Source organism: Grus americana, chromosome 11 (genome assembly GCF_028858705.1).
Source record: "Grus americana isolate bGruAme1 chromosome 11, bGruAme1.mat, whole genome shotgun sequence".
Classification (NCBI taxonomy): domain Eukaryota; kingdom Metazoa; phylum Chordata; class Aves; order Gruiformes; family Gruidae; genus Grus; species Grus americana.
In genome coordinates this window covers 5,234,034-5,258,269 of record NC_072862.1, presented here as the reverse complement: position 1 = coordinate 5,258,269, position 24,236 = coordinate 5,234,034, and the positions used below count along the sequence as shown (strand labels likewise).

Here is a 24,236-nt window from a genome sequence, read left to right as displayed (position 1 = left end):
AAACAAAGCAAGTTACAAGGTCATGCTACATATACTAGTTTACAGTACTATGAATGGTATACAGATGGACAGCAAGCAGTTAAGAGGTACTTAAATACTGGAAAAAGCACAAAAATTACCTACAGAGTAACAGATGAAGGAAATCTCTCCTCATTTCATAACACTGCTTTCTTCCACACAGTTAATAGAGACTCATGAAATTGTCACAAACAGAATGCCAAAAGGGAAAAAAAAAATAAAAAAAATCAGATGCTTCATCCTGTGCCCTTATGCAATCTTACTATAGAGCACGATACACTCTTACAAATGGTTGTTACCATGACTTTCAAATACCCGAATTTATCCCAGATTTCTAACTTCAACTGCTCTAAAAATTCACTTTCTTGAGGTCACAACACATCTGAATTTCTTTATTCAGAAGATGAGTCAGTGGATCCTCCTAGTTCCACAATTAACCTACCTTATTACCTCATTTTTTTTTAAAAAGCTGAAACCCAGAGAACCTAAATTGCACTGTAATACTCTCCTCATTCAGTTTCCCCAAAGAGATAGGAAAAATCTTTGCACAGAACATGAGACTGAAATTTTTAACATATAGGTACAGTCAAATATATCTTTTTACATATGTTCGCAAGGAAGTAAATACTTTCAAGAATTCAGATAACGTTGTAAAAAAAAAAAAAATCAAAATACTTGAGGTTTGTCAGCCGATTCTCTCAGCTACCAGAGTCAAGTGGCTCCACATTCACTGCCCTTGTAAGCTCTGCCAAATTTGATTTTAAGCTTCCTGAAGTTAAAGAAGGTTTATACAGTATTAACACGAGATCTTCTCACACATTTCTCAAGTTATTACACAGCCTTTTATCCAAAATTACAATTTTAAGCAGCGCAGGAAGGCTTCAGTTCAACTTCACAGGCAGAGATGGACAGAGGATGTCTTCATCCCACCGCCGGGCTTTCTGCTTTGCTTCACTGCCGCCTGCTTTCTTCCAGAAAGGTGCAATAAAAGGGTGCCAGCAACTTATAAACCTCTTTACACCCTGGGTCTGTGCAGGATTCGGCCCCTGCACCTGGCAGCTTGGGGACAGCCCCCACCTTGCTGCTGCGGAGCAGCTCGGATGCAGCTATCAGGGTCCCCGCACGGCCGAGCACGTACCCGCTCCCCGACTCACAGGCACCTGTGTGTAACCCAGAAACGTCCCGATCTCGTATTGACAGCTTTTTGACCCAAATATCCCATCTTAAGAATTTGGGTGGGCGGAAATAACAGCCAGGCCTCTCTGAATCAGTGCATAAACATTCGCTACATAAAAATCAAAGGACACTTTGCTAATGTACTACTGTATAAGTAACAGCCTCATTAAAACAAGACTAATCCGTAACAGAAATGTGCATTTTATGGGGTAAGCAACTGAATTTCTTACATTTTTATTGTGAGAAAAGAAAAAGAAAAGGAGTCTACCTATTTCACTCATACTGTAACCTGATCACAATGTTTACTCGTGCCCATCACAGCGCTATATAAATTAAGTCCCAAGAAAGGGTCTGAGAAAATAAAATATGGTTAACTTCAAACAACACCTTCAGCTCAACTCCTGAAAATCCTTGGCACTTCTTGCTACACACTTCTGGACATCGTTGAGGTTAAGAGGCAGCCTCCTCGAGGTCTAAATACTGCACTTTTAGGAAAAAATTCCCCAAATCCCTACTATGGACAGGGATAAGTGCACATGGAAAATACTTTCCCAGGCTGTTCCACAAGGCAGATGCTGTGTGGTGGATGCTGGGAGCATTTTCTGCTAACGCGAGGGGATGGAAAGTGAAGTCCACACCTCGTGCTTACGTTGTCTCTCCATCAGCAGCATGAAGGTGCAGCAAACAGGTAGAGGATTAAGGCAATGCCCTGCGTCTCTGCAGAAAACAGGGCAGCTTTCTCGGCCTTCAGCACAGCACGGGTTTGCCGAAGGAGAACTAAGCACCGGAAGAAAAACTTGCAGCCGCTAAAATTGTTAGTAAAATTGCCTTTCAGAAATGGGCAGCCACAGAGCCTTGCACCACCAAGCCATTCAGGACAAGCTGCAGCCAAACTGGCAGCAGGTCTCCACCCTCAGCTCCAAATATTCCAAGAGTAAATACGGCACGGGCAGAAAAACCCTGCAAGTGCATGAATTTGGGGCTCTTGACGTTTTTAGGGCTTTGTGGTGGTGCTGAGGCTGCACCAAAACCTCGTGGGAGCACCAGGGTGTTTTCCAGTGTGGAGTAACCCCAGATACAAACATGCATTTGTTGCAAAAGAGCTGCAAGGGGAGACAACCTGGTTTAAATGCGGTAGAAAAAAAAGACTTTTTTTCTCTTCAAGGTCTCGACCACTCATTTAGTGGGAATACAGGACTCTGATTAGCAAACACCTGAAATTTAAACTGGGCTGAGTTGATACTAAGTTTTCCTTGTGCACTCAGCAGGCATTTCTGAGCTGTTTTTTGGCAAATACATTAAACCCTCTCCTTAATTGTTGTGAAGCAGCACAGCTCACCTTTCGTATTGTTTCTAACGCGTGGCATTTCATTTTATTGAGCGTGAGCTCAGTGTTGACGATAGCCATAAATTTTACTACTTTACTAGTATATGTTATCTGACGTTTCCTAACACTGAGCTTTGGGATTTGAGACTGACCAGTCTTGACAGAGATGGATAGTTTGCATAAGAGTTATAAAGGGAACAGCAGAGGCTTCAGTGATATTTTAAGCAGGAAAACTATGCAGCATACTTTAAAAAGTGAAAAGACAACCATGAAAATCTTTGGTCGGTAATCATAGTCAGGAAATGCCAGCAAATGTTTTGAGATGCTAGCTGAAAATTTGAAAAATGTTAAAAGCCAGCTTTGCTACCTTTAGCAGTGAACTATAAAGCTAATCACATATATATTTTGGGGTCCTTAACGTGGACCAGATGGAACTACACCGCACATAAATAAAAAACATTCTCTAGTTTGTGGGCTGGTTTGAATTTTATTTCATTGGATAAATGTGGAAGACAAAGCTACCAAGTAGGTTTTAGCCTGAGTAAACCGTGAAGCAATTAACAGGAGTTCAAAGATACATTTTCATCCGTCAGATACCTCACTGCCTTCCAGGGTTCACATGAAAGTTATTGCAAGTGAAAAAAGGGACACTGTCAACTTGAGACCCCACCACGTCCATACCAACTAGGGGGGAGCAAGTTCAGGTGCAGCACCTGCTCCTGAGCTCCCAGGTCCATCTGGGGGGGCTCCAGCTACATCCTACTGAATCCTAAAAAAAAATTAAAAAATCATTCGTCTCATCTGTTGTTTTGTTAGAAATAATATAAATTAATTTGGGGAAACTTGATAACAAGGTATGGAAATAGGAGATGCAAACCTGCAAGGTAAATAAACTAAGGAGAATAATCTTGAATCTCTTTTTAAGTTATAAAATTATTTACTTGTTCTGATCTGAGCAAACATAAAAGAATACCTCTCCCAGGCTCCAGGCATTGTTACCATCAATTAACTAACAATTCCATAAACAATAAAAGTATTACAAAAACAGCAGCACATCCCCACCTACACATTAGCACCAGTCAGCAAAAAACCCAACAAAAACCTACAAACAACACTTCCTACTCCTTGAATTCCCAAAGGAAACTCCACCCCAGCTGCCGCAATCAAAAATACGGACTTAACAAAGTGCCTGCAAGGTTAAGTGGCAATTTTAGGTGTTTCTTGTAACAGAAGTAAAACAATTTCAAACACAAGGGTGAGTGTAAGCTAAGAACTCCTTGAATACAGACTTTTCCCCAAATGATGATTTCTCGCAGAGGTTGTGTTCTCTGTTTCAGGATGCTGAAAGGTGAATGGGTCTAGATGAAAAAAAGAAAAGAAAAAAACCCAAAACCTAAACCACACATCACAGACCGACCCCAGCAACAGCAACATTTCCTTGCACCAGGTACAGATGCTTCCAGGAGAGGGCTGTGCGACCACTGCTCCGTCACACGTTGGAGGCGGAGGGACAGTGGGAAAAGGGGATTCCAGCCTGCTTCCTCCCCTCCTCTTCTCCCTCCCACAAGTCCACACTTGCCTCTTCCCACTGGTTTCTCAACTGTGCTCTCAAGTTTCTGTGGGTCACACAGCACCGACTTGGCACCCGTGCAACGCCTGTGAAATCCGGGGAGTCATGCAAATGTAGCTGAATATGTAACGTCATCTTCTCTGATTCATTATGAACAGGCAGAAGCCATTTTAGCCAGGATGATGAACATCTTCATTCTTAAGTTTGGAAAAGTATTTTTTTAAAAAAGTAATCCTGACTTCTTATTGCTCCTCAGTTCTCCCAGTAATGGTCCAAAGACCCCTAAGCACACACACACCTTTACCACAAGCAGAGTCGTTGCTCCTGCTCTGAAGTTAGGCAAGCGCTAAATGGGGCCACTACCAGCAACCTGCAGAAATGCAGGCTGAGATGAATTATGCAAACATATCGTGCCTCTGGAAAATGGGTGTTTTAAAGCACGGCCCCGCTGTTCAGCTGACAGCAAGCCGAGCCCCTACCTGGTACTTCTCCTCCCAAGTACCTTTCCTGTGTCAAAGTTAATGACTCTTCACCCTCCAAAAAAATTATGGAAAAATTCAGCTGTCCCCTGGGAGTTAACGTGGTACATCCAGAGAATCAATTCAGTCTTTAGAACTGTGAAGTACGAGGATTTTAATCCTGTTTTAAGTGCAAGTTTCAATACAAACTGAACTTTGAACCCTCCAGGATTTCCTTCTAAAAGTGATCCAGAGGAGGATCTCCTTCAACGTATATGCAATAATAAAGTAAAAAGTCATTACTACAGCAGAGGAGGGTGATTTATAAAATGCAAGTGTAGGAAATAATTATTTACCTTCATAACAAGCAGTTTCTTCTTGGTTTCTGTGCCATAAATGTAACTTTCTCCCAACAGCAACTTCTTAAAAGATGTTTGTCAACTTCTGTCATTCACAGATACACAACAAAGAAAAATGTATATCTTTCTAATGAGATGCACAGCCAAGGACGGTTGTCAGCATCATAGCACTGCTGTTGTGACATGTATTTCATTTTATTCAATACATAACGGGAAAGCTGTTTAATCCAGCAGTCCAAGCAACGTCCAAATAAGCATTAATAATGTGGTGAATAACTGATCATCACTAGATGGTTTTCAACAAGATACAGGTTTTTCCCTCCCCCTTTTAAAAATATCCTCCTAGTTAGAAAACAAAGAGGCAGAAGTTAAGACTGTTGCCTGCTGCCTCCTACTACGGGCACACATCTGCAAGTGCCAACCTGCTCGCTGCCGAGCCCGTCCTTGTGCGCCGCGGATTTCAGCACTACATCAACAGATTGCAGCAGCACAGCAGGTGGAGCGGGGGGCTAAGGGAGAAGCAATTAACGTGTATTGTGTTTCCCATTTTTCAAGGTAGATGGCAAATTCTGCTTCACAGACATGTACAAATTCGCATACAAAACCCACTGCATAATACAAAGACATCTGTGTTTACCAAAGTAATCATTATTGTTTAATGCATATTTTTTACACCATTTAACAAATAACTTTAGCTCTGATGAACATGGTGATTTTCAAGATAGACTTAAAAGAAAAAAAACTTCCTAAGAGATGTGGAGCTGCTAACACGTGCTAAGCATCGAGCCAAGCACCACAGATTAAGGGCACCGCTCTGACTTCGCATGTTGTCACCCCATGCACACTCAGCCGGCACGGTCCAACAGGGATTTGGTGGCTTGCTGCCTTGCATCGGAACTTGAAGCCATCCTTGCACTGCTTCCTGCACCAAACTTTGAGGACACACGCAGCGAGGGCAGGCAGGACCCCATCAAAAGCCACAAGCAACCGCAGGAGTAAAACCTCACCATTTCGGGACCGACCCCGCAGCCCCAAAGGGCTTCCCAGAGCTTGGTGTAACACACCTGCCTTCAGGACCAGCCCCACCACCATCACAGCCACGGGGAGATTCCCATCACTCCTCCTGCCTTGCCACTTACAGACATCATCTCTGCCCCACCGCACCTCCCCGTCCGCAGGCTCAAGCCCGGAGGCAGCGACGTGCCTCACCCTCCCGGGCTTCAAGGGGAGCTGCAGGCAGGCAGGCAGGCGGGCAGGCACGGCTGAAACGCGAGGATGGGGCACCTCGGAGGAGGAGTGAGCCGAGTCGAGACCCCGCTATATGTTCAGTGATTATAAGATTAGTGTGTTTTTATTTAAAGTGTTATCCGTTAACATCCCGTATTACGAAAGTAGCACAACAGTATCGACAGACTGTCAATATTAATAGGAGTGTCTAATGTTATATCAATACTAATTTAATTTCTGTTATCTGCAGGCTGCAGGGCCTTTCTGAAGAAACAGAGGAACAAGAATGAGAAAGCCAAAGCAGTGACATAACAGGAAAACGAGCCATTCCTTCAGCTTCTCCATCATTCAGTGGCACCCTGCTGTTTAACACAGTTATCCTTGCTTCTTCTTTTGAGAAAAAACACCCACAACAATACCCTCTTGGGGTTTTTTTCCAATATCACCAGAACCTCCACACTCTCCTTTTCTTTTTGACCAAAAATATCTTTGCAGAACAGCATTTTTCCTAACTATGTACACCCAAAATCTGTAAAATACGTCAGACAACGGCAATCACAGGTCAGATGAATAACTCGCCCTTTACAACATAGTGTTGATTCAACAAGGAGAATTTCTAGACCAGCGAATGACCCCACCTCATACAGACCTTAAAGACCACATTGAAAAAACCATGTTCTTCATTTTACAGGAAAAATATATCTATTTTAGGGTAAAACTTCTTGAAGATTTGTATTTTAATGAGGTTCAAATGAGTGTCCATGAGAGCACAGGGCAAGGACAAGGACAAGGTTGGTAAGTCTGCCCGAGGCAGCAGGTACTGCGAGGTGGGGAGAAGCCCTTGTCCTCCCGGGGAGATGCTCACCATGACCAGGACCCCAGCACCACCCCTGCGCTTCCCATCACTACTAACATACTTTAAAAGAGAGAGGAAGGCAGGTCCACGATGACAAAATGTCAAAGTGAACAAAGTAATTGAGCTAATTATGTAAACATTCCTTACTAATAATATTAAAATATCCTGGTTTGCATTTTCTTTTTGTGGCAGAATGACCAGCATCTAAGGACTCAGAATTGTCATCTAAGAACTGAGTAAAAGAGGAAATTGCCTAAAATGAAGACACAGTATCAAAGAAGAATATTTCTCTTGCTTTAGCACATGAATGATCCCAACTGTACTCGCTACAAAGCATTAAGTGGGAATGCAGGGGAAAATATTCTTCTCCTTAAATACATTTCAAATAAGTGATTTATGGTTTTCAAACTGTGAAGGAGAGAAGTGGAAAAGAGGAAGGTATTGGGGTAGGAAATTGGCTTACCTCATGGTACTCCATGATGTGTGACCAGTTCCCACAAACGGGTGAATCCTCCTTTCCCCGTTAATGAGGCTGCGGGTTTGCTGGTCCCCCCCCACCCAGCCGGAGCTCCCCGCTGCACAGCAAGGTGTGGGGAGCCCACCCCACCACCAACCGTCCCCTCACGATTTCACATCACCATGCCAAATTTCAAAGGGTAATGATACCCAAAGCTCCCTTCAAAATACCTCGAGGGGGTACTGAGCGTGGGGCAGCGACTCCAAAGTGCCAGCAACAGGCTGGGTGGGTGACAGAACCCCGTGGCCCCCGACGCTGGCCCACGTCACCATGGATGGTGGCATCTTCCAAACCCCACATTAGAACAAGATGAAGCAATGTTTAAAATGGAGGTGGGGAAAAAAAAATCAACTTTTACATTGCAATTAAAACACTAACTTCTCTCCCCTAGCCTGTCTGTGCCCTCCCAACAAGTTCTCCTTGCCAGATTTACAGAAATTTCCACTCACACAAAATTCTACCTTTGAGCAGATCTTTTCTGCTACCCGTGCCTGTTGCAGTCACACAGATTAATATTAATTGGTGGTTGTGAAGAAGCCATGTCTGTCAGACTGTTTCCCCGAATGACAGTAAGAAGGAAGGAAGGCAGAAAACGAGGGAAAAACAGTCTGTGGCCTTTGAAAACCAGGGGACTGCACTGCTGAACAAATCACTTCCAGGCAGTTGGGGATGGGGCCAGAAAAGTATCTTGGAAAGAAGAAAGAAAAACCAGTGAGGAAGCAAGAAGCAAGCAGTGCAAGGGGAAAAACCGTACCATAGGGAAGTTAATCCAAGAGGAGTCTCATAAATTGGAAAAGGATAAGAATAAAAATTAGGAGTTACTGGACAAGGATTAGTTTAAGAGAGGTAGTTTCCTACCAGGAAATGGGGATTGAACGGCTGGTGCGCAGCATAGCTGAGGACCTCGGAGGAGGCGGCAGGGAGCAATTACAAGGCATGATGATGTAGGTTAGCCTGCAGACTAAGAAAGCAAATTACAGATGAGCTTCTGGATCTGAGCACCCACCAGGGCAGCCCGGGCCACCTTGAGGGATCTGCAGAGGAACAAACCTCTCCAGACTGGCCATGGAGGTCTGCCTTTCTGTTTTAAAGCTCCAAACCTGGCTGTCAGGATTTACGCACACAGCGCCACCACCCTCAGAGGATGCATTTGCTCCCATCTGCAGGGGTTGGGTTGCACTGCCTCGCACCGCTCTATACCCCGCAAGCAGAAACCACTGTGAGAAACAAGACACGAACTACACAAACTGCACAGTGCAGTTCAAGAAAGGGATCTGCCATACTGGAATCCTCATTGCCTGTGATATCATCCTCTTACCTCTCTCACTTCTTTCTGCTCGCTGCCTCCCGTGTCTACAACCACCATTTCTGCAGCGCTTCTTCCTCCTCAGCCTCTTCACAAATTTCCAGCCCCCTCTTACCCCTGCACCGGAGGCAGCGCCGATGGGAGCAGCAGCAGCCATAGCTCATAACGCGCCTAACAAATGCCAGCCAGAAGTGATTTGTAGGCATCAAGTAGATTATTATTTTTTGAGAGAGTGGGAAAGAAAAAAAAAAAAAAAGAGGGGCACAGGCTTAAGGTGTTGTTGATGAATAAAGATGAAAAGAAGGGTTTAGGGTGAGAAGTGTTTGTCTAGTGTGACCTAAACCATTCAAACCTCATTTGATAGATGATGGACATTTATTCCCTGCTATGTGTCACTTCAAAGTCTGAGGTTTATATTAAACAAGAAGTCTTCTCCTTCTAAGTTGTTCTTCACTTTTTCCCCGGAGTTTATCACACAGCACAATACCTGGAAATGTAATCACATTTAGTTTTTATAATAAAGTCATATGGTCACTAGTAGTACATATTAGAAGACGCATTTTATTGTTTTTCATTATGTAATTGTGTGCTTCATTGCTTTTCATCTGTTTTTCCTTGTTGTGGGAGGTGACACAGCCCAGGAAAACTATTTCTCTGGGGATGATGTTCTAAGGGCAGAATGAAACCCGCCCACCCACGTTCTGCTCGGATGCAGTGCCACTGCCTTCCCTCCTCTCCGCTCCCCACAGGCGAGGACCAGACTCCTGCTAAGCTGACAGTTCACGGTCCGAGACACGGCAAATCCAGCTTTTCCACCCCACAAGGCTTGTCCCTACTCAGAGAAGCCACCAGCAGTAAATACTTGAAGCAAGCAAGGACACCAGGCACAGCAGCAGCTTTAATCACCGGAGAAAAGATTTTGGAAGTCTTGCATTCAAGTCACCCATGATCCTTGCTCCCGCACGCATGCTGAACATCTCGCCCGACACAGGTGGCAACGAGCAGGGTGGGTGCAGGAGCCCCACACCACCGTGGATACCACATGGGCAAAGCCATCTCTTAGGAGGGCTCCACACGCCTGCATTTGCAGAGCCATTTGCCCAAGGGTTCAGAGATCTCATCCCAAACAAAAAGCTCCCAATTAAAACCAAAAGCAGAAATATACTCTCCCCCACCCGCTGCTTCTGCTTCCCTTGTCATTCAGCAGTTTTCATCCTGGCAAAATCACCCTAGGAATTACCATTCAATCTTCCTCCTTCCCATAAGGAAGGAAAACAAAGAGAAAAACATACTGCTAAGATGACATCCACATGCTGCTGGAGCTATTGGAGAGACTCCTGCAGCAGAAGTGGAGATGAGATGCTTGCCCTGGACTAAGCCAGCTGGGATAGCAGGAAAAGCTGCAGAGCGATGCACCAGCACATCAAAGGCTGAGAATCACAGAGTAAAATTTGAGGACAAAAATACTTCCCCTTCTTATACACGGAGAAGAATGTCTTTGCTTTGGATCTTGGTTTGCAACCTTATGAGAAGTTGATGTTTGGAAATAAATAGTCTATATCGTGAAACAAGTTTTCTATAAAGAGCTAATGCTACGATTAGTTTTGAATATGGGATTCCTCCTACTAAAAGACATGATCATTCAGTTATAGAAGTTTACATTCCTATACATTAAAACCAAACACATTATGTTAATAAATTATGCAACTAAACTATACTTGATGGGATATGCTCCTATTTAGTATTCACACAAAGCACTGCAGCATTTAACCGCAGGGTAGATTTACTCATTTACTACATCTATTCCTTTAAATGTGCCCCAAAATTTGTTTTCTCAGCACTTGCTCACTAAGATTGCTTTCAATATTGGCTCTTGGGGAGTTCATTTCACTTAGATTCTCTATTAGAAGAGAACACCACAGATTGACTGAAACCGTATTTCTCCACCAGAATGTTGACTCACATGGGAGCAAAAATTATTTCATGCTAGTTCTGGCCCCGACCAAGGACACCACCTCTCCTGTGTGTCCTACTCTGAAAAAAGGGAAATGCCTTTGATCTGAGATGCTCCAGTCCCCTACACCCCAAATACACAGACCTCTTGCTAGTGCCCTTCCTCTCCCCATCATCAGCAAACTTCCACTACAGCCCAGCTAAGCCCTTGAAGACCCCACAACTGTACATCCAAGCTCAAAGTAGGAAGCTTGAAATCATGCTCCATCAAGTTGCTCCATCTCACTACACCTTTAGAGCTTTAAAAAAAAAATATATCAAATTTCTATTCAATTTCTCTCTACACAGCTGCATCTCTAATGAACCCCCATAAAAGTTAGAACTTACATTCGGTAATCATATGCAATTGAAACATCATAAAATGAGAAGTCAAGGAACTGTATGTGGGCTGCAATGACTTGTCTTATTGTATTCATTCCCTTAATAAATATATCTTAAAAATAACCTCACAGTCACACATTTGCAATATAATATAAAAATAACACTGGATTCAAATTATTAAACAGGTAATTTAATAGAACAAGAATTGAAATGTGGGACAGTGAGCAACTTTATGCTATAGGAATAGGATGATTTTAGCCAACACAACTATTTTTCTTTTTTGCATTATCTTTGCATTTGTAATACTACAACATCCACATAACCTTGACACTGCAGTCACCTTAGTAACAAACAAGTGTAACATTCACTTATAATTGAAACCCCAATAGGGTATTTGATTCAAATAAAACAAAAATCAGAGGCCCCTACTCTGTTGCTTTTTTCTTAGTCGCACATACATAGGCTAAAAGGATTTAAAAATAGATATATTTGTACACTATTAAATCTACAAAGCAGAACCATTTAATTTTAATTTAACGCAAAATGGAAACAAATATAACACCTTTAAAAGACACGATGCTAAAAAGAGAAGCAAATTATTTAAGTTCTGGATCAGCGCAGCTTGGCAAATTCACACCACTAAAGGCCAAGATTTAAAGCAGCCTTTCAGCCGAGAGCAGCAGCTGTGCTGGGGAACCCTTGTACCACCAACACCGGCCGGGCAGAGGACACCCTCCACCATGCCACCGCAGCCCAGCACCGATGGAGGGGGATGAGTATCCCCAGCACAACCATCCCCGCAGCGGGGCTCTGCTTGGCACAGGCGACATTCCTGGCTGCACGCTCAGCTCCTGCTTGGCATAGCTGTGTTCACTTAAATTGGAGTGGTTTGGATCAAAGAAAAAGGGCAGAGCTCCCATCAGTGCCCAGAAGAGGAAAGGTCTGAGCACCTCCAGACCAAGGCCTTTTCCTTCATGATGGCCAAGACCAGACACTTCAAAGAAAAGTACAAGAAACATTTGAATTGAGGGGTTTCACCTCTGGGAAAAGGGGTTTCTGCCTGACCCTTTGCTAGCTTTGCCCTAGAGCAAGAGAATTTATATACTTCCTAATTTGTAAAATTAAATAAAACTGCTCCTACTCAAGGTACCTCTAGATGTTTGTGATTACTTATACAGCTAAATCCTCTTACTGTTTCACACCTAGTCCTTCGTAGCTAGGATTTAGTTTCATTGAATGATTACCTAGTCCTGTTTCAGGAAAAAAAACCACTTAACTGCAGCCCAGGTCATCTGAAGCCACCTTTTACTTCGCTCACATTGGCTTGCTCTCCTCACAACTCCAAAGCCACGAACTTTCTGCCCCTGCAGAAGAGCCAGCCCATCGCCACCGGTGCACCAGCACAGCCCCAGCCACGCATCCCGCTTGTCAACCGGGGCTTGCCATCTGCCAGGGCTCCGTCCTGGCCGTCACGCTTTTATTAAGTCCCTGATGAGCATGATTCAATTAACGTCGCCTGAAAAGCCGCTACACCGCAAATGAAAGGTGACAAGGAGTTGAGACAGTAGCAGGGGGGCACGGCGGAGGGCAAACCGGCCAGAGGACACAGCAGACCTGTTACCGCACGTAGCAAAATGGGTTTGATCTGCCTACGTCCGGGGGCGATGGGGAGGGATGCAGGGGGGGAAAAGAGTCTGGAGAAGTGAGACTTTTAGAAAGCTCGCCCCACCCTGCCACTGGAAAGGCAAATCGGAGGCAAATGCATGCTTTTTATCGGATTATTCCGTCGTCAAGTGTTTTGTCTATATGTAGCACCGCAGCGCCGATCACCAGCAAATGCCTGACGGAGCAATTAGCTGTACCTTGCTGGAGGCACACAGGATGCCACCGACCCCGCCGGGAGGTCCATGCCCGGAACAGCTGTAGGAGTGGGCTCCTTCTGCCGGTGGAAACAAGGACTCGGCTAAATGTGGCGAGCTACAAGTTTCTGCAACAACATGCAAGTCTCCAACATGTGGCCCGTAACGTAGCTGTTGCCATGGTAAATATTCATGTTTAGTGAAAAGTGTTAAATCTTGTATCATAAGTTAAATCAGCTGCCAAGACACATTTTCACAAGTAGGGGAATTTTTGTCTTTTCAGAATGGAATGTTTTTCAGTTGACATTGATTTTTCCCTAAAATAAGTCCCCCAGAAAGGAAGCCAATCACACGTGAGGCAGTCCAAGAGCTGAATTACTCTACTCCTTCTCTGAATCATCAACAAGTGTTGTGTGCTAGTGCGTGTGTGTGTACAAATGCACTGTAGCTTCATAAATCCCATCCTCTTATACAAATGAGCAGTTATACAATGTATTTGGAATATTAAACTAATTATCCCAGCAGAAATAGCACCGATATTTCATATTTTGGGTGACGAGACTTCAGCAAGTAACTTTTCTAAGGAGGAAGAATCTCAAAAGAAATAATTACGCTTAACTTGCCCTAACCTTTTCACAAATACAAGACTCAATCCCGAGCCTGAATACACAGTTGTTTATGTAGGTCAAGGACAGAAATAGTAAGAGCACATTTAGTTGCTTTTATGCTTCTTGTTCAGTATTTCAAAAGAGGACAAATTGGTTTAATACAATTTCAGAGAGAGACAAGTTAGAATTAATGCAGAATTGGCTAAAAAACACTTGTTACTTTTATTCATTTAAAAACTCCTGCAAGCACATCTGACCGTTATCAGTTCAGAATCTGCAAAATTACATCTATGTGTCCTTCCACTCTTCAACTACTCAAAATTGGCTCATTCTAGCATCTTATGGTTAAATCTTCCGTATTTAAAGCAAAATGCATTTTCAACAGAAGGTTCTTTAGAATAAGGGGGGGAAACTGTAATTTGGTAATTAGCCCAATTTCATTCAGAGCAGGGTAAATAACTCCTCTGATAACAGAGCAACAAAGCAGAAGTAGTCCTAAAGTCTGAACAGAAAAGACAAAGCACTCCTCTGCTTCAACGCTCTGCAAGCAAAATAAAACCACAAACAGCAATGACCCTTTTGCTTTCTCTGCCCAAGCTCCACGCCAGGGAGAACCTCTCCCACTGACACACGCAGGGAGGACTCAGCCCCCAGACCAGCCCTGCAGCTCCCACAGATGTATCCCTGCCCTGTCGAGTGGTGGAGAGCTCTTTCTCAACGTTGAGTTTTCCTCTTCCACATCTCTCTTCGAGAACCACAAACTGGATTTCACCTTGGTTGTGTCTTCTGCGGTGAGGACTTTGCTCAACAGATTCCTTTCTTCTTTACCTACCTCTGAGTAGCAACAGCCAGCAGCCAGTCACATCCTCGTTTCTAAGTTAAGAAACACTTCTGATTCCTCCTCCTCTCTCTAATTATTGCTCCACAATCGATCTGCTGTACCCCATGCCAGATTCGCACCTTAGTTCCTCACCTCTAGTCATTAAAACTCAAACTCTCCTCCCATCTTCTCCACAAAAGACATTTTCTAGCAAGCAAGCTACCGCTTACATTCTCTTACCTCTTTCTCTACTGAAACCAGCTCTACCGAAAGGCTGAAGCTTATTTAGCACTCCCAGCTCTCTACTTGTCTCTTTCTTTTATTTTACATGGTTCAATGTTCTCATTCTGCCTTCTCTCCTTCTTTCTCCACCTCAGCGCTACAAAAAGACATCTTCTGTGACACCTTAAAAAAAAAAGATTGCTGAATTAACATGACTTGCACTGCATGGTATTTTCAGACCAGCCATTTGCTAATGTCGCAAACACAATTAGGAAGTCAGGGAAAGAGCTTACAGGAGCAGATGAAAGCTGCAGAGATAAAATGGAAAGCTTTTACCTGCCAAGCTCTCAGGTTAGGGTTCTAGGTTGCCCTCGGATCTAATAAAGGTATAAAAGAGCCATATTAAGGAGATGTATAGTCACATTGCTGTAAACATCAAGCGTGGCTTTTTCCATCCTCCTATAGACACAGATTTTTGCTCCTGCATTTTGCAGGCTGGTAGCCATAGGTGGTTTAATTTCTCGATATTAAAAAAAAGCTCAGAGCATTACTGACAATTAAAAACAGCTTTTACACATGCACAATAACGCTTCTCATGCTTTAAAAAAAATAATATGCATATCCATATTACCATCATAATAAGTGCCACAGAGTGACATGATATGATTGAGTATAATGGCTCCTTTGGAGCCTTTATGGTCGATCAGTAAATAATACACTTTTGAAATTGTCTCACTACATATTTACACTTGTCAACTCTCATAGACTTCAGTGACAGAATTTAAAAGAAACACTGTAAAAAACTGTAAGAACATTAAACCACGAAAACATTACGCTGAAGTAGTATTAAGGTTTGACTTAAACCCACAAAAACATGGAAATTTCAGGTTAAGGCCAAATCTCCAAAAATGACACCGTCTTTAGTTCACTGAGCCATACTCAAGTGCCTGCATTGGTCCGGGCAAAGCAAGGGATGCCGCAGAGTTGGGCTGGAAGGCCAGGGAGCATGGGGTCATGGTGGTCCAGGGCATCAGGTGAGCACCGAGCCATCGCAGAGGGCTCTGCCCACCAAATTCACAGCCGAGAGCCAGCCCGCCCACAGCGACTTAGCTGTTCAGCAGGACACCACTTTATGGTATTTTAAAAAAACAAATCCTGGACCTTTTCTCTGTTTATTCAGATGAAATTCCCAATTAAGTTGAGAAGAATTAGTCTTCGCTTAGTTTGGAAGAGGCCCCATTGAGACACTGGGAGTTTTGCCTAGCTGAAACACATGGAGAAAAACTTCAGGCTTTGACCCTAAAAAGGCATTGTCAAAAAAATATGTTAAACAAACATGACAGCAGAACATTAATATCCCAAAGATTCACTCCATGTGGGAAAAGAAGAGACTGGGAAGCAAGATGTTTTTTCAAGAGTAAAATAATGGGCTTGGCGTTGGCTTTTTTAATTGATAATTTTCTCTCTCTCTTGTTCAGCTGTAGTCACTTTTGCTCCAAGCAGCGGTGGCAGCAACTTTATTGGTTCCAGTAGAGCTCTGCTGAAAACAATAAGCATCAAGCCCCCAAACACCATCTGTCTTTCTGTGAGGCTCACATCCTGCTGCCCCGGAGTCAAGGGGATAATGAATGCTTGCGAGACGTCAAGAGCAGCCCCAGTCCCGCGGCACCTCCTTTGCAACAAAAGGACCCCAAATGCTTCAGATGCTCTGCACTACAGTCCTGAACCGTGCTGTAAAAAGCAATGATAAATATTTTCCTAGAGCAAAGGTCTTCCTTTCATATATATATATCTCTCCTTGCTCAAACTTATCTATTACCTAGCTTGTGAGAGCAAAATCCATAAAGGCTTGGCACGGCAGACTCTTGAAGTTGTTTGAAGACACAACCACCACACCCCTGTCAAGAGGGAATTACAGCTCGGTTTTATAGTCAACTCTCCCTTCAACTGGCTGATGACAGAGCAGCCTCCCTCTATCCTCAGCATCTGGGATTTTACAGCCGCTGTATATAAATGGGATTTTCATGACAAACAACTCTGTATTTGGTTTCCTTGTATATCTGAAAGCGAGAATGATCTCTTAAGGCTCTGCTGGGAAGGAGTATTAATGAAGACAAAGAGTATTTCAGGCTATTTTCCCCAGAGGCATTATCACGATGACAATATAATGACTTTGTCCTACGCAAGTACTTTAAGTCCACATCCTCCTCCCGAAGCAGCTCTTCAGGGCCCTCTGTACGCACGCTCCACGCGATGTCCCTCGCAGCCCCCTCCCTGCAGCCAGCATCCCACCATCCCACGACTGCCCGAAGAGGACAGGATCTGCCATCAGCTCAGAGAGCTTTCTCCAGTCTCTCATTTCACAAGCCCTCCCTGGAGATGTTTGCTTTTGTCTAAATATTATAAACCATGGTACGACAAAGATTTAATAAACCCTGTTGCCTTTTCACTTTGCGCAGCGTCTGTCTCCTCTCACCCTACCTCACGGCTCATGCAAATGTCAGAGTGAAAACAGTTTCTACATCTCCTCGGGTCACCCCGGAGTGATATAAGCAAAGGTAAACAAACTACTGAAGTCTGGGTATTTTTACTTCAGATGGGATGTAAATCAGTGGATGAAAGCTGGGAATAAACTGGCAATACGAGGCCAGCTTATTCAAGTTTCCTCCCCCAGCTCAGTGTTCCTTCAATGTAATAGAACTGACATAACCCTATACTAAGGGAAAAACAAAAAGAAGCCAACCCAAAGAGAGATAAATATTTCCCCCAAAGTCAAAGACACTCTTCCTTCAAGATGTTTGGCCAACTCTTACAGAAAGCGAAAAGCATTTCCCTACCAAAGGCAGAAATAGTCACCTGTAAGAACTCAGGAGGAGATCGGACACCACGTCGAGTGCTCGGGATGGGCACAAGCTTCACGTGGGACACCCCAACAAGGAGACCAGACACCACGAGTGCCTGGGATGGGCACAAGCTCCACACGGGACACCTCAACGCAGCAGAACCTGGGATACAGAAGGTGCTCAGTTCCTGCCGTACCACATACACCACTTCTCAAACAACAACCAGGGCAAGAGCTTCATCCCAGGGCTCAAATCCGAAAATGACTGGTCCTGTGTAGAGCTGAAAGCCCCTGGGAAGATGGGTTTTTAAGAGCAGCAGCTCCAGCTGCCACCTAATTGTCTGACCAGTGGGTGCCCCAAACCCACAACCTCCTCACGTCATTATCTCCTGTAGAAAGATGTTATGTACTCCCACTCTTCCCTCCCTGCCTCCTTCTTTAAAGCTTTCTGGCTGCTGGTGAGGAAATGAGTCTGCCTTGCTTTACCTTTCTCTCCATCACCTTGCTGTCTGTGAGGACTGGTGAGAAAATGTTTCAGCTGCTCTTACACTTCCACAGCATCCATTTCCTGAGGCCCTTATGGAAAAAAAGGCTGTCTCCCATCTCCTGCTGACGATAGATTTATCAGATAATAGCATGAAGCAGGAATGATCCTGTAAAGCTGTTACCAATACCCAAAGGTATCTGAATAGCAGCAGTGAGACAGCGACCACGCTTGTTGCATTCACCCACCGATGGACAAAGGCTGAACAGCAACCAAGGGACCAGCAAAGCCTGTCTAGTAAAAAGCATATCATTACTTTAACTTGCCATGAGTAGTTGTACGGCTTTTCTGATTTTCTATGTGCGCATTGTATTTTTTTTTATTATTTTAAGTTAAAACCTGCTGAAATTCAATGGCTCCAGATACAGCAGTGCCAAGGAAAAGGAGCCTGTGGTCCCTGAGAGGGACTTTTCTCAGTGCTGGCTTGACACATAAAATCTGTTTCTTCAATTATGTCTTCCCTCTTACCTATTTTAGACGTGATGGTGTGAAAACATAATAAAAGCCCACGGAAAGAAAAATCAAGGAAGCTGAGAAAGCATTCTTCAGATCGTATTTAGAGGCCTTGGCTCACAAATGCTTTAATACCAGGAGGATAGCCACTTGCACACCCCAGCTCTGCCCCTGCGCCACGCTGGCGAGCGCAGGCTCTCATGCCTTCCCAAAGCACCAGCATCTCCATCTCCAGCAGTGTAATGACTGCCCTGTTCAATAAAACCAGTTATTGCAATGCAAAACTCCAGCTACAAAACTGTACAAAACTCACTTTGCACGTTAACACTCTACACCCGATGAGGCGCCTGTGTTTTACAAGAGTTTATCGTACATACACTTGCGATCCATGCAAATTCAGAACTTCGCCATGCCACGTGACGTCTCTGCTGTGCTGCTCCTACGTCTTAAAGCATCTGAAGTATCAACTAAGGGATTTTAATCACTCATTCAAAAACTCTACCAAGCCAGGGTGAAGCCTTGCAGATAAAAGCTCTGCTCAGGACTAACACTTCACACAGCAAAATCTTCTCCTCTTAAGTGATTTATCAAAATAACGGATGTTATTTGTATGATAAAATACATCAGTTGAAAAATTGTCCCAAGGAAGTCATTATAGTCATAGCAAAGTCAGGGCTTGTTCTACTACTGCACCAAAATTCTGTATTTGGTTTCATAAATACCAAGCAATGAAAAATATCGCTAATTTGGCCAGGATAAAAGTCTACTAATAAAGTCCTCGTTTTAGGTGTGAGAAGATTTCTTTTTACTTAGAAGGTGTGAAATTCCCCTTTCTCTTACTGATGAGAAATGCCCCTTGATGCCCCATTTCCTCCAGGACATAGCCAAAGTGGAAATAATTTTCAAAACTAGTATGTACACGGAGTAACATGGTTAACATCATCCAATGAATTTAGATCCACCTACGCGGTATAAATATATCTAGATAAACTGTCACCTTCAGCAGAATTCATTAAAATAATGTTGTATCTTCCTTGTTAAATGTAATTTTTTTAATTGAAATTTAATCTTACTGTATTATTTGGTAGATTTTTAATTGACATTTGTAGTAATTAATTGGTAAGCATTACAGCTTTGTCTGAAGAATTTAAAACTAAATTTGACATCGAGATTGGCCAGCCACTGCTGTGAGGTGCCTGCTGGGAGCATTTCATCATCCTCCCAGCCCCTCCTGCTGATCAGAGGTGGGAGATGATGGTCTCTTTCTTACAGTCATGAATTACATTACTAATGTATTCCATTACCACCACGCAAATGTCATGTTAATTCCTGATCATCATCAAGTCAGACAATGGTTTCCATGCTGGCACCCAGCCAATTAGCGGTGTGGAAAAATATTCCGCCAATTATATAACTTGAATTAGGTTAAGGACTCAAGAGAAAGCAAAATAAATGCTTTGAAAATACTTCTGAGATAAAATGTAAGTTGACACTGTCTTCATGTGCTATAGCCGATGTTATACAATCTGATAGGCAGCTGCCAACATTCATAACTGTTTATTAAATCTAGCCTCTCTTTATGGTGGCAGCTAAGATCTGTATTTTTACCAATATTAGGTTCATTGTGTTATGAAAAAAGACCAAAATACTTAGGAGCATTCACACCAGCTTATAAAACATATTATGTAGTATATTAAATTGTTAAAATTACTTCTTCTCTCCTCCCCCCCACCACAAGAAAGTTCCACGGACAGAAAAGTTTCAGAAAAAACCAAGTCTTTCCATAGCCACGGATGCTTTACAGGAGCAAGGCAGATCCTGCGAGGACAGAAGTGCCATCTCTGGGCTGCTGCCACCTCCCTGCTGTGGAGCTCTGCCGGGGGAGGCCAGGCTTGGCTCCCGGAGCTCTGCCCGTCTCCCCCCACCCCACCGACACACGTCTGACCTGCACCGCAGCTGCAGACGAACCCCTTTGGCGTTTGCTCCCTGGCTATCACAAGATGCATCACAGGCAGATAAAGCCATCTGTGTAACCAGGAGCCTGTCCACCAGAGAAGAGGACGGCGGCAGGAGTGGGGCATCCCTGCAAGAAAAGGTCACCACGAAGCCTGGTGGCAACGCCTCCGGCCGTGCGGGGACACGGCAGGTTTCTGACATTGCGTTAGCTTGGTGTGCGCAGCGCCGAGCCCCGCCGGCAGCGCGATGTGCCGGCAACTCGCTGCACGACCAGGTTTTTAGTACCACCCCATTATTTTGATTTGTTCTGTTCTTAACTCAATTTATCGTACAAGCATGGTTATCTCCAATTTAAAAACGTACACAGCACCAGTTCCTCGACTTTAAAAATTTATAACTATGAGCAATTTGTTAAAACCTTTTACCGTATCTTTCTGTCTCATTTTCCTAGGTGCTGCAATGAGGCAATTCACTGTTCTGGCTGCTTACCCTAGATGACCTTTGCCTGCCATAAAATGGTATACAACTAAACGCTCTGCTTTAAATAAAACTCTTGCCTCTTCGAAAGGGCCCATGCATTCAGTCAACACAATCAGCAGAAACCACATTTGGTTACTCAATAAGCTGGAAACTTCTAAAACGCGTACGGCGGTGAATGAATTCCTGACATCACCAGGGACACTCGAGTGGGGAACAAGAGAGACCGCTGAGAAGTGGCTCTTGCTGCAGCCGGAGAAAGGATCACTCCTTTAAGCTGAACTCTCAAGGAAAACGAGAACAAAAACTGAATTAGCTCAACACGTACCCTCTGCAGTCAGCACATTGCTAGGCAACTTACCATCTCTTGATAGAATTATGGTGGAGGGCTGGTCGTACATCAGGGTTAAGATGAACACAAGCACCAGTTTTGGCCAACTGCTCCTTTCCAGTGGGACTGCTCAATGCTTGGTCATTTCGTATTATTATTTTGCAATGTTTTCTAAGCACCTAGAGAGTCTAATGCATTCAGAAGGTATTTTAAAGCTATTATGTGACATGAAAATTTTAAGATAACTGGAAGTAAGTGAATTTTAAGAGGAACAGCACAAGTCTTTTTCTTTGTTCAAGCCAGCATTTGGAGAGAGTTAACAATCCTTCTTTTTGTTGCTTTTATTTTTTAATACTGAAGCTATCCAGAAGGCACGCTACTCGAACACTTTGTCTTTACTCAGGATGCCGGTTGGTCACAGCTCCATACCTCCATCACTCACCCTGTTATGTCAAGGGGATGCTTCAAAACGCCCTGGTTCTTCCATTTGCCACCGTTGAGACCAGACACACAGTCCTGTTACAGGGAGTGCCACGGGGCTATCACAACACCCGGTGATGTTACACTTAACCTATGCCAGCCTTAGTGGGGCCTTCGTCTTTAATAGTGACTTGGATAGTAAGATTTGGGACTCCAGGCATTATTTACAGTTATTAAAGAAGTATTAAGCAAATGCACAGACTGCTTTAAATAGAGGCATGTACCTTGCACATAACCCCAAGTTTTCCATGCATACTTCATAGGCACAAAGAAATAATTAATTAGCTAACCACTGTGATTAAAATCAATTGATTCATATGTGACAGAGTGGTGAGAAATTTTTGCATCACTGGAGAAGTCTGAAATTGGTCCCTGTCTGGGGATCTCAGTCATATCAGTGAGGTTGGTAACTCAGACATGAAGGAAACGGTAAGAATCTCTCTCCTGCGTGCACACTTTGAGCTGCCATATGGGTTTATTCAACTGTTTACTACACCAGTCGGTAAAAACTGAACAGCTATTATAATCTTTGCTAAATGACATGGTAATTATGCTACCTCTGGAAAAAAAAGAAAAAATGGAAACTTTAACAAAAAAAAGAAAATCACAATTCACTGATGTGTGAATTCTTGGGTTTTATAATCTTTGAATTGAAATTCACACAGAGGGATATTAAATATATAATAGAAACCTGAATTTCTTTTAAAAAACAATTTGTGCTCCCATTTCCTACACAATTTAACTATGCAGATTTCCTAGTTTTGAAAGATTTCTTACATAGACCTTCCAATTTTCCTGTAAAATCAGATGGTTATGGTTTTCCCAACCTCTTAGTCTTCTGATTAATGAAGAAATATTGCCCCTCCTCTCGCCCCAGTTACTAAATAAGAGAGGCGATCACAGCAGGCAGGTAAGAGGAGAGGGCACAGGAAGGCTCCCTGTGCCAGGCTGCTGGGGGACAGGGACAGCTGGGGAAGGCACAGCCACCACTCATTTGGCACAAAAGGGGACCAACAGGCTTCTCGGATGGCTAATGCCACAGGGAAATGGCAACTGCCAGTTAACAGAGAAGGGGTCGCCCCACACCACCCTCTTTTCAAGCTTGACCAAGTGCACCCTGGCCAGAATTGGCTATTAAATGCTCTGTCCCAGCGTTCCTCCAGGCCAGGCGTCGTAGCACCAATGCCACGCTGAACCGGGCAAGCGCGTGCGACGAGACAGCTCTCCTGTGTACCAGTGACACCATTTTGTCACTGGGATGCAAGTGCAGCAAACAGTGGAGCTAATTATTTGTTGGCAATGGTTCCTTTGAGAGTCCATCATCTGACACATGATGGAGAGGAGACCTCTCCATATTCATATTTAATCACGACATGAATTGCCCACATAAGCATGTTTAGACCCTGTCGATCTGCAAGGCTTCACTTCTTGGCAGTGGATTCGCCTGCATCACTGAACTCCAGTTTCAGCACCAAAGACCTCATAGCTCATAGGATTTGAGGGGATGGAGAGAAGAAAGGGAGAGAGTATTTTTTCTGTATTGATAATATTTGGTATCACTGCTATTTCATTACAATCAAGGTATTTTTTTTATTATTTTTTTAAAAAGAATAGTGGTCACTTGCTTTTAAGCACAAACAATACAAGGCAAAAAAAAAAAAAAAAAGAAACCCAAAAGCCCACCATATTAAAAAGGGGAGAAAAGGGTGAGGGAAAGAGAGATTGTAAGAAAGGATAAGTGAGAGTTACTGCAAACTCGGCTTTGACGACTCACCAGTTTTACTTGCAGGCATCACACATATCCTCTCATGACTCAGGGCAAATATGGGAAAGGATCATAGAATCATAGGATCATCGAAACCCTTATCATGGCAAATGTGTCTGGAGGCCGGAGTCACTCAGAAAAAATGTTCTCAGGAGACTGAAAGACAAAAACATGTTTTAAAACTTCACTCAGAATCATATCAAAGGCTACCATTTTCCTTTGAAAATAAAAGATGGTTATAAAGGCTGGAGGTGGGGGGAGCGTTACAGGAGTATTTCTGCGTATCGAACATTATCACACAGCAGACTTTATTTGGCTTTAAATAAAAACGAAACTCACAATACTAAGCAAGGTTTTCAAAGACACACTTATTTCACATTTGCAACGTGCTCCTCCGACAGGCAAGCTTATGTTCCTTCTAAATACCAAAATGTGTCACCATCCAAATCCATATTCTGCTCAAAAACACTGCACTGTGCACAAAATCCAGATACTTTAACCTACTTTGCATTATCAAAATATAACAGTCTTTGAATTTCTGAAATATTTACACTCTGCCTCCACTCACTGCATCCTGATAAAACCTTAACAAAATGTAGAATCTCTTGTTAGCAATAGTCTTTCCTCCAAGATAAGGAAAAACACATATAAAAACTATTTGATGTTCAGAGTGAAAAGGCAAAATTTGCAAACATCAGTTAAGAAATACCAATTAGTATGTTTTTTTCCTC

The 24,236-nt window shown here is 43.4% G+C and overlaps 1 protein-coding gene across 4 annotated transcripts in view; it reads right to left on the bottom strand.

Annotated features, from left to right (window-relative positions):
• The window catches only part of FOXP1 (forkhead box P1), a 389,835-nt gene that overhangs the window by 320,007 nt on the left and 45,592 nt on the right, over positions 1-24,236 (bottom strand). For all 4 annotated transcript variants that reach the window (XM_054837687.1, XM_054837688.1, XM_054837685.1 and 1 more), the window contains exon 2: positions 23,515-23,661. The gene's annotated coding sequence lies outside the window, so the exon portion shown is untranslated. The remainder of the gene's footprint in view (positions 1-23,514; positions 23,662-24,236) is intronic.